The sequence below is a fragment of the Bubalus bubalis genome, chromosome 5 (assembly GCF_019923935.1).
Source record: "Bubalus bubalis isolate 160015118507 breed Murrah chromosome 5, NDDB_SH_1, whole genome shotgun sequence".
Lineage (NCBI taxonomy): Eukaryota > Metazoa > Chordata > Mammalia > Artiodactyla > Bovidae > Bubalus > Bubalus bubalis.
In genome coordinates, this window is record NC_059161.1 from 17,583,030 (window position 1) to 17,599,651 (window position 16,622).

Below are 16,622 nucleotides of genomic sequence, written 5' to 3' on the forward strand. Positions count from 1 at the left end.
TAGGGACTCTCCCCTCCTCTGAACAGGCACTCAGGCCTTGGGAAGGCCCCCTCTCCCAGCCTGTCCATGTGTGGGTCCATGTTGGCTGCTATCCATTTGTTTGTTATTTTGCTGTCTGGCTAGATCCCTCTGGGGAGCCAGTGGGGCTCCAGGCATGCCTGGATTGTGAACTGAGGCAGTTTACCTCAGTAAAGAGGGGCCACTCAGGGGCCGGAATGTTTTCACGTGTCTTCCTGGACAAATATCCAGGGGCCTGTGGAGCGGTCATGCAGTGTACCTACCTTAGCAAACTCCAGCAGCAAAGTGCTCCAGTTGACCGAGTGAGCAGCCTCAGCTCAAGGGACATAGGAGGGCTGCTGCTTCACGTCCCCTCAGAGTTAGGGATGCTGGACAGAGAGCCACAATGCCGGAGTCCCTGCCTGTTAAGCCTGCGGCCCACTCTGCTATTTTGTGTTCCTTCCTTTGGTGCTAACATTCTCTAGCTGTGTGACTTTAGGAAGACGGTAGTTTTCAAACTTCAACGGGCATCAGAAATCTCTGAGAGCTTGTGGAAGCACAGCTCCTTGAACTTGCTGAATCAGTAGCTCTTTGAGTTAGGGGTGCAGGAGTTTTTGTTTTTAACAGGCATTGAAGAGTGATTCAGACTGCACGTAAACCGCAGCTGGGGAAACCTGGCTGTTTAAAGTCATGATTTAGGTCACACCTCCCTTAAAGGACTGATGGTTCCTCAGGGAGCCCTGAAGCCAGGCTGCCAGGCAGGGTTCCTGGCGGCACCATGAGAAAAAATGCCTCCTCCAAGGTGGCCCGAAGCTTCCCAGAGTGTGGGGCCCAGGGCGTGTGCTCAGTAATGCTAACTGTACGGATGAAGACTTGAGACTTGGAGAGATGGAAAGGGCAGCTGGGGGTGGGCTGTTAATTACATTTGTGCTGCCAGAATGCAAGTTCTAGAAAAGTAGGGGCTTATTCTTAATTATTCCCAGGACCTGATCCATAAAATGCTAAATGAATTAATGACACCACCCACTTCTCTCTCCCTTGGGAAAGACAGAATATCTGAAAGCCCAGTGAAATAGACCTACCGTGTCTGACAAAATTCCCTAATTCCTCAAATATCTGATTTAAATGGATTCAAACAGGGTCAACGTTGTGTGATTAAAAAATAAACTCAGGACATCAAGGTATTTTTTGATACCCAGTGACAGGCAAACACATCAGCTGGGTGTAGCAAAGTGAGTCATGCAATTTCTATTGTAATGAGAAGGGTGGAATAATTGATTTCCCTTTCTTCCCCTTAAATATCAGGCCCAGAGCAGTTAACCCATCAGGAAAAGTTACTAAATAACAAACTTCATTATAAGCAAAGAGAAAACAAATTAAACTCATATTGGAAAACCATTTTAGACCCACCAGGTGGGCAAATATACAGTCTGACAATAGTGAGTGTTGGCCAGGATGTGGTAGAATAAAAAGTCTAGTTGGCTGCAAGTGGTCAAGCACTTAGGAGAAAGAATTGGACAACCTCAAGCAAAGTTGCAAATGTGCCTGCCTGTTTCATCACTCAGCACTCCCACTTCTAGGGAGTTACTCAATTCTTTTCTCTGCCCAAATGTCTCTTTATCTCTTTTGTCACTGTGCAATCGAAGAATTGATGCTTTTGAACTGTGGTGTTGGTGAAGACTCTTGAGAGTCCCTTGGACTGCAAGGAGATCCAACCAGTCCATTCTGAAGGAGATCAGCCCTGGGATTTCTTTGGAAGGAATGATGCCGAAGCTGAAACTCCAGTACTTTGGCCACCTCATGCGAAGAGTTGACTCATTGGAAAAGACTCTGATGCTGGGAGGGATTGGGGGCAGGAGGAGAAGGGGACGACAGAGGATGAGATGGCTGGATGGCATCACTGACTCGATGGACGTGAGTCTGAGTGAACTCTGGGAGTTGGTGAGGGACAGGGAGGCCTGGTGTGCTGTGATTCATGGGGTTGCAAAGAGTCAGACACAACTGAGCGACTGAACTGAACTGAACTGAATCTAGAAATCACTTTTTAAGTGAGGAGAAAAACAGTTTCTTCTTCTATTTATACTCACTAAAGGAGAAACCTGGAGTCAGGTTTCCTAACTCCAAAATGTTAATAAATAAGTAAAAGGAGTTCGCATTTGCATTTCACCGAACACTCAGTTCGACGGGCAAGGGCGGTGGCCTCCCCTCTGCTCTCAGCTGTGTGTGGCAGCTGCAGTCACCCACTGCCCTGGAATCTGGAGGGCATGGGTCGCCTCACAATCAGGCTGGACTTCTCTTCGCTCAGGACTGTTACTGGGAGCTGTCCTTTGTGTGCGTGCCCAGTTGCGACCTTTGCGACCCTGAGGTCTGTAGCCAGCCAGGCTGCTCCATCCGTGGGATTCTCCAGGCAAGAATACTGGAGTGGCATTTGGGTCACCTCTAACTCCCTCCTCCCTCTTCTCTTCTCCATGTAACGCTGTGAACCTCTCTGAGTGACCCTCACAGTAGAGAAACTTTTCATCTTTAACATAGATGTTTTATCAATGGTGCTGTATAGAAGAAGTTTTGAAACTACTGTAAAAATAAGACCGATAACTGGAAGTAGGAGGCTTAAGTCCAAACCCTGACTCCAGGGAACTCCTGACTCCAAGGAACATTAATTGACAGGAGCTCATCAAACGCCTCCATACCGACACTGAAACCAACCACCACACAAGGGCCAACAAGTTCCAGGGAAAGACATACCAAGCAAATTCTCCAGCAACAAAGGAACACAGCCCTGAGCTTCAAGATACAGGCTGCCCAAAGTCACCCCAAAACCATAGACATCTCATAACTCATTACTGGACATTTCATTACACTCCAGAGAGAAGAAATACAGCTCCATCCACCAGAACATCGACACAAGCTTCCCTAACCAGGAAACCTTGACAAGCCACCAGTACAAACCCACACATAGTGAGGAAATGCCACAAAAAAGAGAACTCCACAAACTGCCAGAATACAGAAAGGACACCCCAAACTCAGCAATTTAAACAAGATGAAGAGACAGAGGAATACCCAGCAGGTAAAGGAACAGGATAAAAGCCCACCAAACCAAACAAAAGAGGAAGAGATAGGGAATCTACCTGATAAAGAATTTCCGAATAATGATAGTGAAATTGATCCAAAATCTTGAAATTAAAATGGAATCACAGATAAATAGCCTGGAGGCAAGGATTGAGAAGATGCAAGAAAGGTTTAACAAGGACTTAGAAGAAATAAAAAAGAGTCAATATATAATGAATAATGCAATAAGTGAAATTAAAAACACTCTGGAGGCAACAAATAGTAGAATAACAGAGGCAGAAGATAGGATTAGTGAATTAGAAGATAGAATGGTAGAAATAAATGAATCAGAGAGGACAAAAGAAAAACGAATTAAAAGAAATGAGGACAATCTCAGAGACCTCCAGGACAATATTAAACGCTACAACATTCGAATCATAGGGGTCCCAGAAGAAGAAGACAAAAAGAAAGACCATGAGAAAATACTTGAGGAGATAATAGTTGAAAACTTCCCTAAAATGGGGAAGGAAATAATCACCCAAGTCCAAGAAACCCAGAGAGTCCCAAACAGGATAAACCCAAGGCGAAACACCCCAAGACACATATTAATCAAATTAACAAAGATCAAACACAAAGAACAAATATTAAAAGCAGCAAGGGAAAAACAACAAATAACACACAAGGGAATACCCATAAGGATAACAGCTGATCTTTCAATAGAAACTCTTCAAGCCAGGAGGGAATGGCAAGACATACTTAAAATGATGAAAGAAAATAACCTACAGCCCAGATTATTGTACCCAGCAAGGATCTCATTCAAGTATGAAGGAGAAATCAAAAGCTTTTCAGACAAGCAAAAGCTGAGAGAATTCTGCACCACCAAACCAGCTCTCCAACAAATACTAAAAGATATTCTCTAGACAGGAAACACAAAAATGGTGTATAAATTCGAACCCAAAACAATAAAGTAAATGGCAGCGGGGTCATATTTATCAGTAATTACCTTAAACGTAAATGGGTTGAATGCCCCAACCAAAAGACAAAGACTGGCTGAATGGATACAAAAACAAGACCCCTACATATGTTGTCTACAAGAGACCCACCTCAAAACAGGGGACACATACAGACTGAAAGTGAAGGGCTGGAAAAAGATTTTCCATGCAAATAGGGACCAAAAGAAAGCAGGAGTAGCAATACTCATATCAGATAAAATAGACTTTAAAACAAAGACTGTGAAAAGAGACAAAGATGGTCACTACATAATGATCAAAGGATCAATCCAAGAAGAAGATATAACAATTATAAATATATATGCACCCAACATGGGAGCACCGCAGTATGTAAGACAAATGCTAACAAATATGAAAGAAGAAATTAACAATAACACAATAATAGTGGGAGACTTTAATACCCCACTCACACCTATGGATAGATCAACTAAACAGAAAATTAACAAGGAAACACAAACTTTAAACAATACAATAGACCAGTTAGACCTAATTGATATCTATAGGACATTTCATCCCAAAACAATGAATTTTACCTTCTTCTCAAGCGCACATGGAACCTTCTCCAGGATAGATCACATCCTGGGCCATAAAGCTAGCCTTGGTAAATTCAAAAAAATAGAAATCATTCCAAGCATCTTTTCTGACCACAATGCAGTAAGATTAGATCTCAATTACAGGAGAAAAACTATTAAAAAATCCAACATATGGAGGCTGAACAACACGCTGCTGAATAACCAACAAATCACAGAAGAAATCAAAAAAGAAATCAAAATTTGCATAGAAACGAATGAAAATGAAAACACAACAACCCAAAACCTGTGGGACACGGTAAAAGCAGTCCTAAGGGGAAAGTTCATAGCAATCCAGGCACACCTCAAGAAACAAGAAAAAAGTCAAATAAATAACCTAACTCTACACCTAAAGCAACTAGAAAAGGAAGAAATGAAGAACCCCAGGGTTAGTAGAAGGAAAGAAATCTTAAAAATTAGAGCAGAAATAAATGCAAAAGAAACAAAAGAGACCATAGCAAAAATCAACAAAACCAAAAGCTGGTTCTTTGAAAGGATAAATAAAATTGACAAACCATTAGCCAGACTCATCAAGAAACAAAGGGAGAAAAATCAAATCAATAAAATTAGAAATGAAAATGGAGAGATCACAACAGACAACACAGAAATACAAAGGATCATAAGAGACTACTATCAACAATTATATGCCAATAAAATGGACAACGAGGAAGAAATGGACAAATTCTTAGAAAAGCACAACTTTCCAAAACTGGACCAGGAAGAAATAGAAAATCTTAACAGACCCATCACAAGCACTGCCGGGAGCCGGCATATTGCATATTGAGTGCATATTGCATATTGAGTGCAGCACTTTCCACAGCATCATCTTTCAGGATCTGGAATAGCTCAACTGGAATTCTATCACTGCCGGGAGCCAGCGTGAGGAACTCTGCCCATGACAAAGGTCATGAGGAAGGAGGCTCGGCATACGCAAAGGCGGGATCGAGCCTCAGGAGTCCCCCTGGAAATTCTCGAGCATCTACCCCCAAAACCAGAGTCTGTCTACTTTCTGCTTTGTGCTTTCACCTACACCTCTGACTTTACAGGGGGCTGTCCCCCACTACCTCTCTCTGAAAAAAAGAGTTAGCTTACAGCTCCAGTTAATAATTCCTGGGTGTGACAGTGTTTCAACCTACAAACTCCTTTGGAAATCCTCTAGCCTGCCTGAATGGGTTTTTCCGGCCACATGTGATTGTTCAGAGCCTCCCAACTGTGAGAGGCAGGAGATGTTCTAAACTGCCTAAACACAGATTCCTTTGAGTAGTTAAAAGATTGATTAGAAATTGTATTGGTGAAGGGTTTTTCACTTGTTGGGCCAATGTTTGCTGCTAAGTCTCCATACTCCTTACCTACTGTGTCCTTGGCAGTGTATTGATTGATATAATGGGTGTATAGAAATGTAAAATGCAGCTTTGTCCAATGCTTTTTTGGAGGCTGGTGCCTGACTTTGGAATAATCACCTTTAGAGAAAAATAAGTTTCTTAAAATGTTAACAGGCCTCCGGGCCAGAAGATGATGTCAATCACCTGAACTTTTGCGTATGATAAGTTTGAAAGCCTGGCTTCGATTAGGACCAGGAACTGCTGTCCTTGCATGACTCCACCCCTTCCCCCATTATCCTCTATGCATAACTTAAGGTATAAAAACTACTTTGGAAAATAAAGTGCGGGCCTTGTACACTGAAACTTGGTCTCCCCATGTCACTCTCTCTCCCAAATTCTGGCTGAGTCTCCATCTGGAGTGCGGAACCCACCACGCTTGCTAATTATGCCTGGGCTTCTAAGATCCGACCGGGGAGGCCTCAGTGTCTCCTCTCCTTCGGGAGAACGGAAGGACGCCTGCGGCCTACGTAAGTGGTGCAAACTTCTTGTCTTGAAGTTTTATTGGTCTCCCGTGTAAACCAAGCTACTCAGCCTCTTTTCTCCACTGAATTTCCTCACTGAGCTATCCTTATTTCAGCCTCTTTTCTCCACTGAATTTCCTCACTGAGCTATCCTTATTCTATTACTCTTTATATCCTTAATTAAAGTTTAATTAAGCAGTTGTTTCCTGACCCTCTCCTATGCTGTCTCTCCTTCGAATACCCTGGATCAGCTGGGGCTGGACCCCGGCAAAGCACGGAAATTGAAACTGTAATCAAAAATCTTTCAGCAAACAAAAGCCCAGGTCCAGACGGCTTCACAGCTGAATTCTACCAAAAATATAGAGAAGAGCTAACACCTATCCTGCTCAAACTCTTCCAGAAAATTGCAGAGGATGGTAAACTTCCAAACTCATTCTATGAGGCCACCATCACCCTAATACCAAAACCTGACAAAGATCCCACACAAAAAAACTACAGGCCAATATCACTGATGAACATAGATGCAAAAATCCTTAACAAAATTCTAGCAATCAGAATCCAATAACACATTAAAAAGATCATACACCATGACCAAGTGGGCTTTATCCCAGGGATGCAAGGATTCTTCAATATCTGCAAATCAATCAATGTAATACACATTAACAAATTGAAAAATAAAAACCATATGATTATCTCAATAGATGCAGAGAAAGCCTTTGACAAAATTCAACATCCATTTATGATCAAAACTCTCCAGAAAGCAGGAATAGAAGGAACATACCTCAACATAATAAAAGCTATATATGACAAACCCACAGCAAACATTATCCTCAATGGTGAAAAATTGAAAGCATTTCCTCTAAAGTCAGGAACAAGACAAGGGTGCCCACTTTCACCATTACTATTCAACATAGTTTTGGAAGCTTTGGCCACAGCAATCAGAACAGAAAAAGAAATAAAAGAAATCCAAATTGGAAAAGAAGAAGTAAAGCTCTCACTGTTTGCAGATGACATGATCCTCTACATAGAAAACCCTAAAGACTCCACCAGAAAATTACTAGAACTAATCAATGACTATAGTAAAGTTGCAGGATATAAAATCAACACCCAGAAATCCCTTGCATTCCTATACACTAATAATGAGAAAACAGAAAGAGAAATTAAGGAAACAATTCCATTCACCATTGCAACGGAAAGAATAAAATACTTAGGAATATATCTACCTAAAGAAACTAAAGACCTATATATAGAAAACTATAAAACACTGGTGAAAGAAATCAAAGAGGACACTAACAGATGGAGAAATATACCATGTTCATGGATTGGAAGAATCAATATAGTGAAAATGAGTATATTACCCAAAGCAATCTATAGATTCAATGCAATCCCTATCAAGCTACCAACAGCATTCTTCACAGAGCTAGAACAAATAATTTCACAATTTGTATGGAAATACAAAAAACCTCGAATAGCCAAAGCAATCTTGAGAAAGAAGAATGGAACTGGAGGAATCAACCTACCTGACTTCAGGCTCTACTACAAAGCCACAGTTATCAAGAGAGTATGGTACTGGCACAAAGACAGAAATATAGATCAATGGAACAAAATAGAAAGCCCAGAGATAAATCCACACACCTATGGACACCTTATCTTTGACAAAGGAGGCAAGAATATACAATGGATTAAAGACAATCTCTTTAACAAGTGGTGCTGGGAAATCTGGTCAACCACTTGTAAAAGAATGAAACTAGAACACTTTCTAACACCATACACAAAAATAAACTCAAAATGGATTAAAGATCTAAACGTAAGACCAGAAACTATAAAACTCCTAGAGGAGAACATAGGCAAAACACTCTCTGACATACATCACAGCAAGATCCTGTATGACCCACCTCCCAGAATATTGGAAATAAAAGCAAAAATAAACAAATGGGACCTAATTAACCTTAAAAGCTTCTGCACATCAAAGGAAACTATTAGCAAGGTGAAAAGACAGCCTTCAGAATGGGAGAAGATAATAGCAAATGAAGCAACTGACAAACAACTAATCTCCAGAATATACAAGCAACTCCTACAGCTCAAGTCCAGAAAAATAAATGACCCAATCAAAAAATGGGCCAAAGAACTAAATAGACATTTCTCCAAAGAAGACATACAGATGGCTAACAAACACATGAAAAGATGCTCAACATCACTCATTATCAGAGAAATGCAAATCAAAACCACTATGAGGTACCATTTCACACCAGTCAGAATGGCTGCGATCCAAAAGTCTACAAGTAATATATGCTGGAGAGGGTGTGGAGAAAAGGGAACCCTCTTACACTGTTGGTGGGAATGCAAACTAGTACAGCCACTATGGAGAACAGTGTGGAGATTCCTTAAAAAACTGGAAATAGAACTGCCTTATGATCCAGCAATCCCACTGCTGGGCATACACACTGAGGAAACCAGAAGGGAAAGAGACACGTGTACCCCAATGTTCATCGCAGCACTGTTTATAATAGCCAGGACATGGAAGCAACCTAGATGTCCATCAGCAGATGAATGGATAAGAAAGCTGTGGTACATATACACAATGGAGTATTATTCAGCCATTAAAAAGAATACATTTGAATCAGTTCTAATGAGGTGGATGAAACTGGAGCCTATTATACAGAGTGAGGTAAGCCAGAAGGAAAAACACCAATACAGTATACTAACGCATATATATGGAATTTAGAAAGATGGTAACAATAACCCTGTGTACGAGACAGCAAAAGAGACACTGATGTATAGAACAGTCTTATGGACTCTGTGAGAGAGGGAGAGGGTGGGAAGATTTGGGAGAATGGCATTGAAACGTGTAAAATATCATGTATGAAACGAGTTGCCAGTCCAGGTTCGATGCACGATACTGGATGCTTGGGGCTGGTGCACTGGGACGACCCAGAGGGATGGAATGGGGAGGGAGGAGGGAGGAGGGTTCAGGATGGGGAACACATGTATACCTGTGGCGGATTCATTTTGATATTTGGCAAAACTAATACAGTTATGTAAAGTTTAAAAATAAAATAAAATTAAAAAAAAAAAAAGAATACTGGAGTGGGGTGCCATGTCCTCCTCCAAGGGATCTTCCCAACTCAGGGAGGGAGCCCATGTCCCTTGCGTCTCCTGCGTTGGCAGGTAGGTCCTTTACCACTAGTGCCACTTGGGAAGCCTGAGCTGTCCTTTAAGATGTGCTATGCTTGAGAGGAGTCCAGCCCTGACCATTGGATATGCATTTAGAGTTCTGACCATCACTTATGGTCAGAATCTCAATTCTACTTTTATTTCCTGGTGAGAACTCCTTAATCTATATTCAAGTTAGTGTACTTAGTTAAGGTATGTGGGCAGGGGCTTGGTCCGCATCCAGATAGATGCAGAAGAGAATGAACCCTGAAATCTCAACCCATCAGCAACATCGGTTATTACATATTATGTGTTCATCAGACAATATGTATGGTATTGAGTGTTTCTTTTCTTACTGTTATAAATGTGAAGCCCATGTCTTTTGAAAGGCTACTGAAAGTAAATGCATTGCCTGTCACCATTATCCAAGACTTTGATTCCGTATAATAAAAAGGGACTTAGTACAGAGCAGTGGTAACTTAACTTTCATGGGAAGGTGAGGAAAGAACAGAGGGGAAGTTAATATGTAAAGAGATACTCCATTCTTGCACAGGTTTCCACGTGCTGCTGATGCTGCTGGACCATAGTTTGAGACTACACACCCCCATCTGGACCCTATTAAAATGCATCTCTTGACCAGTCACAGGAGGAGCCTGGAAGGGGGAGGAGAAGCCAAGGGAGAGGAGAAGTCAAGACAAGTTGACCTCAAAGGTACCACGGAAAAGGTAAGGGGCTCCAAGACAATGGTCAGCTCTCTTTCTACTCAGAGAGCCTGAGTTTCAGAGATAAAAGTCTGCTTTTCCAACGAGGAAGCCACGGTGGATAAACAGATCTCTTTCCTTAGCTGCCAGAACAAGCACAGCTAGATAACAGTTCGTAGTCTCCCAAACTAAACATCCATCATACCTGTGACTTGCAGTATCGATTTGTGTTCTAAATCAATTCTAGCTTCAATGTTGAAAATCCCCAAAGATCTAAACCAGAGGTTAAAGCGGGAGGGGGGGCAGGGGGGGTGCGGGAAGTGGGGGTGGGGGGGAGTTGGGGGGGGGGTGGGGAGGGGAATTCTCATTTTCCTCCAAAGTCAGCTTTTCCCAAAGTGTATTCTGAAGAATATTTGTTTGATCAAGTCACACCGTGACAAAAGCATTTCATAGTCAAATGAAACAGGATGCTGAAAGTCATATCCTCTTCTCAGAGATCCACAGGAACGTGTCTGAGAAGTCTTGCGGCCAAGAAATCAAGTTTAGATTTTTTTTTTAATTGGAGTGTAATTGCTTTCAGGAGAAAGGAATGGCTACACACTCCAGTATTCTTGCCTGGAGAATCCCATGGACAGAGGCGAGCCTGGCGGGCTACAGTCCATGGGGTCTCAAAGAGCCAGACACGACTAAGCAAGTCACACATAATTGCTTTACAATATTGTATTAGTTTCTGCTGTACAACAAAATGAATCAGCTATGTACATACATATATCCCCTTCCTCCTGAGCCTTCCTCCCACCCCACCTCCCCATTAATTTAAGATTGTTAAGCTCAGTGTTTAGAAATAGGACCAAAGAACATTTGTGCTTATAACACAAGAGCTGTGGCACATATTTAGAGAAGCACTGCTTTTGAAAACCTTCTTTCTTCAAAGGGAGGAATTTTGTTTTGTTTGTGATGGAAACTTCATGTAGGCATGCAAGAACAAGCTAATAAACACACAGACACACACAGAAACACTCTAGGCTGCCTCCAGCCTCAATCCCCAGATAGGCAGAAGAGGAAGTATCTGAAATGACTGTTTAGGTTCTCTTCCCCTCCAGATGTGAAGCTGGCCTGAGGTAATTGCTGCCTGGGTGGGACACAGGGGCTGCTCTTTTTATGGGGGCGGAGGGGGACTGCTGCTCTTTAATGAGGCAGTTAGGATGGGTGGAGGAGGAGGAAGCTCTGGGAATAGGTGATAGGCAGCCAGGAAAGCGCTGGCCTAGGGAACACCAAGTGGAATTTTCCTCTGGAAATCCTTTTGAACTAAGTGGATTTGACTGTTGCACCCCTGGTTGCCTAGATCCCATGGCTAAGTGATTTTGTCTTCATTTTCCAGTAATGATTAACACTGCTTCAGTTTGGGGACAGTTTATTCAACTGCGGTGATGGAAACAAGGAGAAAGCCCTTCCTCAAACCCCTCGGCAAAATCTGCTTTCCACTTCTGACTGATGGTGGGAAGAAGAAAGACGCTGCGTTTGGAAGGATTGTCAGAATCAAATACTTCTGAAATCTTAAATACTTCTCAGTGTCTGTTTTGTGATTTTTAAAATTTTGTTTACAAAAGCTTTTCTCTTTCCTCCCCCTCTCTCCTTTTGTCTCCTCCCTCCCTTCCTTCCTTCCTTTCAGTGAAAAGAGGAAAGGATAACAAAATATTGCTCATTTGGGAGAGGTAACAATAGAAAGCCAGCAAAAACTGCATCTGGATCCACCTGGCAATGCAGGGGATGTGGGTTCGATCCTTGGCTGGAGATCTAAGATCCCTTATGCCACGGAGCACCGGAACCTGCACGCTGCAACCATGGAGACTGCATGCCACAACTAGAGAGTCTGTGTGCAGCAGTGAGTATCTCGAGTGCTGCAACTAAGATCTGACACAGCCAAACAAATAAATAATTAAAAAGAGAGAAGAATCTGCACCTGGGAGTAAGGGGAGAGCTTCTCCTTCCATGACAGAGTGGAAGCCTAGAATGTCAAAATAAGGAGGGACCTCAGGGATTGTCCTGACTCATCTTCTCAAAGAAGATAGACCCAAAGGTTGATCTCTTGCACAGGACTCTTCATCACAGCACTGCTGCTTTCTCTGCTCCAGGCTGGAAGCAGGCTGGACAGAGCTTGTTAGGCAATGTCATGAGTTTTGCTGCAGCTCTCTCTGAAGCAGGGGTGATGTGACATGTTTGAACCTCTGAGCTAGCGCATCCTCTGGATTGTGCTGAGACTTGGTCAGCTTGGGCGGACAGGGTGGTTGAGGTAAGGAAGAGATGTGTTGTTGTTGTTGCTGTTGTTTAGTTGCTCAATCGTGTCTGACTTTCATGACCCCACAGTCTGTAGCCCAACAGGCTCTTCTGTCCATGGGATTTCCCAGGCAAGAATACTGGAGTGGGTTGCCATTTCCTTCTCCAGGGGATCTTCCCAACCCAGGGATCAAATTCACGTCTCCTGCACTGGCAGGTAGGTTCTTTACCACTGAGCCACCAGGGAAGCCAAGGCTGAGATAACCAGCCTGCAAAGAAAGGCTCCTTATCCTAAAAACTAAGGATATTGAAAACATGCTTGATGCATTTCTAAGCACTCAGCCAAAGTAAGTTTGCCAAAATCACAATGTTTAAGGCTTCTATGATGGAGTAAGAGGGACACAGAGCAAGGTGTGGAATACCCAGGCTCAGGGAAACCCACCAGAACTCTTACATCATCTGAAACCCCTGTGTAACCCCATCTTTAATGAGGTGATGGCTGAGCTTAAATGCTGGGCCTCTCAGCCATGCTGTGAAAAGTAGTCTCCTACAAAGGATGATCACCATGTAATTTGAGCTCTCTAGCTAAAACAAACCCTACCTAGCTGAATCCTCCTTCAAGGGGGATTCTTCCTGTTCAGTTTCATGTCATTCAGTGCTATGGTACAGAACATGGCAGTGTTTGTTCTAGATACTTTATCCCTTATTTTTGTGACAGATGGATATTCTGTTATGTGAACTTTTTTATGGTTGGCAGTAGTATCAAGTATCAGTTATTTGTTAACCACATTCCTAAAGTTAATATGCAATGACAGAAATTGTTAATTATACCTGTGACTACGGTCATAAAAATGATTTTTAAGGCAGAATATAGAGATTAAGTGATGAAGAGGCAGGGATGATAAGAGCAAGGAAAGGGGAAGAGACAGTTTTGCAGGTGACAGAGGGTGGTGGTGAGGGTCTCTAAAAATCTTGGCCAAGACCTAATCTAATCATGAATGTTGTTTTCTCTGAATCTGAAGTAATAATGTGATGTATGAGCAAGAACTAAAAAGCATGGGAAAAGTGCATTTCAAAGAGTAGGGGTATTAGTATGAGGTTTACAGCCGCAAAATGAATTCCTATGATGGAACTGACTCACACTGGATACAACACGACTTGACATGCTCCTCAGTTACAGCCACAAAGAAGGGGCCATCAGGAAAGGAAGCTAAGATTGCTAAGGACATACAGGCCACCAAATGCTAGGGCTGGGAGGACTCCGGAGGTCATCTAGTCCCTTCTTCTGCCTTATAGTTCTCAGACAATGAGTCAGCTGGTGGAAGGCGGGCAAGAGTGGGGAAACTCCTGTCTCTGATTTTGTCCTAAATATCTCAGAAATGAGAATGATGTCTTGGCCACCACGATGCTATCGATCTGTTCTAGTATTTAAAGGAACATAGTGCATGGATAAGAGGGACTCATATTATTGAGGGCACATAATGTTGTATCTGGCACCATGCTGAGGATATGCAATGTATCCTACCCCATTCAGCACTCACACCAGCCCTAATAAGGCAGGTACTTTGTTATACAGATCAAGAGGTCAAACCATAGACAGAGTGAATAACTTACTCTAGATCTAGCAAGTGGCCGAGCTAGAGCCCAGAACCAAGTTTGCCTGATTTTACCCTTCAAACTCTTAACAGTCCTATTCGACTCCCCATTGGCAAGGAAGTCTCACTGCTATGAAATGATTCTCTTTATATGCTGAAAAATTGGTTTTGATTGATGGGTCAAAAGACACTTCCCTTACAAGTAATAAGAAGTTCATTATTAGGGTTGCCAGATTTAGCAAATAAAAACATAGAATGATACATTTGAATTTCTGATAGAGAATTTTTTAGTTTACATATTTTTAGTATAAGTGTGTCCCAAATATTACAATGGAACAGACTTCACACTAAAAGACTATTCTTTGTTTATTTGAAATTCAAATTTACTGGGCATCCTGTGTCTTATCTGGCCTCCATGTTCATAATGAACGAGAAAGTTGGTGAGTTTAGTCTCTCTGCGGGCCACTTCATGCAGCTCTCTTCCATGGCTGACCCCCTTCTACTGGGAACCTTTTCATCCAAGGCTTCTATAAAGCCCTTCAGTCCTATAGTCTCTTGGTATCTATGTTTTTGTTGTTGTTTAATTGCTAAGTAGGGTCCGACTCTTTTGTGACCCCATGGACTGCAGCCCACCAGGCTCCTCTGTTCATGGGATTCTCCAGGCAAGAATACTGGAGTGGGTTGCCATGCCCTCCTCCAGGGGATCTTCCCAACCCAGGGATCAAATCTGTGTCTCCTACGTTGGGAGGTAGATTCTTTACCACTGAACCACCAGGAAAGCCCTGTCTATGTATATCATAGACTAATTTATTAATTTTTAAATGTTTTTATTAGTAAATGGTTACAGAAGAATATATGTAACCATTCTACTTAACAATCACTGAGTCAATGGTTATAAGGCCTGTTCAGTATTTTAAGATATGGCCAATTGTTTTCCAACATGGTGGTATAACAATTACTCTTCCACACTGGTACACTAGTTCCCTGGGTTTAGTAACCTCACTGCACATGGGATATTGTCAAACTTTTTAACTTTTGCCTTTGTAGTGGGTGTAAAGTGCCCTCTCACTGTGATTTCCATTTCCCTGATTTCTAATGAGGTTGAGCATCTTTTTACAAATTCATTGTCTCCTCCTCTTCTTCTTTTCAGAGTTTTGCATTCCAACTATGTGCTGGGGTCTAAAAGTCCATTGTTTTATGGAAGAGACTTGGAGATAGTAACTCAGGGGAAGATCAAACAGAGAAGACTCCAGGTACGGAGTGCACGTTGGCCCTCTGTGAGCAGAACGAGGGGACTGTGCTTTGCACACGGCACTACCTACAGGCCTGGAAACACTGCTGTTGCTCCAGCAGCACTTAGCTCCTCCCCACTGGTAGCCCAGTGTTGGAGAAAGTATTTCCAAGCCACACAGACCTGTTTCCTAGCTATGTGACAGAGAGTTGCTTTCTTCCTCTGAGTCTCAGTTTTCTTATCTATAAAAACATGCCTTGCAGGGTTATTCCAGGGTTAAATAAGACAGGAAGTGGAAAGGACCGCCAGGTAGGGCCTCAACCCATGATGCCTTCTACCAGGCTTCTTTAAGAACCAACAAGAAGAAATACATCTCAAGACAACCAATATCCTGTTCCAAAGAATTAGAACAGATTACCAGGAATTTTGTACTTAAGATCTTATTTGTAGCAAAAGTAAGCCTAGGGTTCTTCTTAGAATCAAGAGATTGAGTGGATTTTGGAGACAATCTGACCTGATGACTCCTTTCCATGCATTACTGGGAGTAGATCATTGGAGAGCTGAGTGTCGGCCATTATTCCCAGGCGCCTTCAGAGGGAGATTCCACCCAGGTGCCCTACTCAGTGTCCCACAGTCTCTATAGTTCAGAGTTCTTCCCAATGTCTTACTTAAAACCTCTCCTGCTTCAGCATAAATTGTTCTGTCTTCTCAGAGTGAGGGAGCCCTGCCATGAGACAGATGGCTTGAACTACAAAGCAAGTCTGCTAGCTGCTTCACTGGTCTGACTCACAAGTTACTATTATGGAATGGGCTTCCCTGGTAGCTTAGTGGTGAAGAACCCGCCTGCCAATGAGGGAGACACAGGTTCGATCCCTGGGTCAAGAAGATTCTCTGGGGAAGGAAATGGCAACCCTCTCCAGTATTCTTGCCTGGGAAATCCCATGGACAGAGTAGCCCGGTGGACTACAGTCCATGGGGTGGCAGAGAGTCAGACATGACTTAGTGACTTTGCACAATCCCATATTATGGAATGTTGGGCCTAGGCTGCACCACTTAATTCACATGAGAAAATGAAGGCCCAGAGAGATCTGTCTGCCTGGATATGATACTACAGCTAGTAAGGGGCAAGAGCTGGGTTTCAACTCCAGTTTTCAGAGTCAAAAATTCAGGATTATTTTGTTCCCCATCACCGAGGGTC

The 16,622-nt window shown here is 42.6% G+C and overlaps 1 long non-coding RNA gene across 3 annotated transcripts in view; it reads left to right on the top strand.

The window, feature by feature from the left end:
• LOC102414397 overlaps positions 1-16,622 on the top strand; it is a 52,775-nt gene that overhangs the window by 24,896 nt on the left and 11,257 nt on the right. For 2 of the 3 annotated variants that reach the window (XR_006551064.2, XR_006551063.2), the window contains exons 4-6: positions 10,174-10,345; positions 11,703-12,614; positions 15,344-15,446. This is a non-coding gene — a long non-coding RNA (uncharacterized LOC102414397). The remainder of the gene's footprint in view (positions 1-10,173; positions 10,346-11,702; positions 12,615-15,343; positions 15,447-16,622) is intronic. The other variant, XR_006551065.2, reaches the window with a different exon arrangement.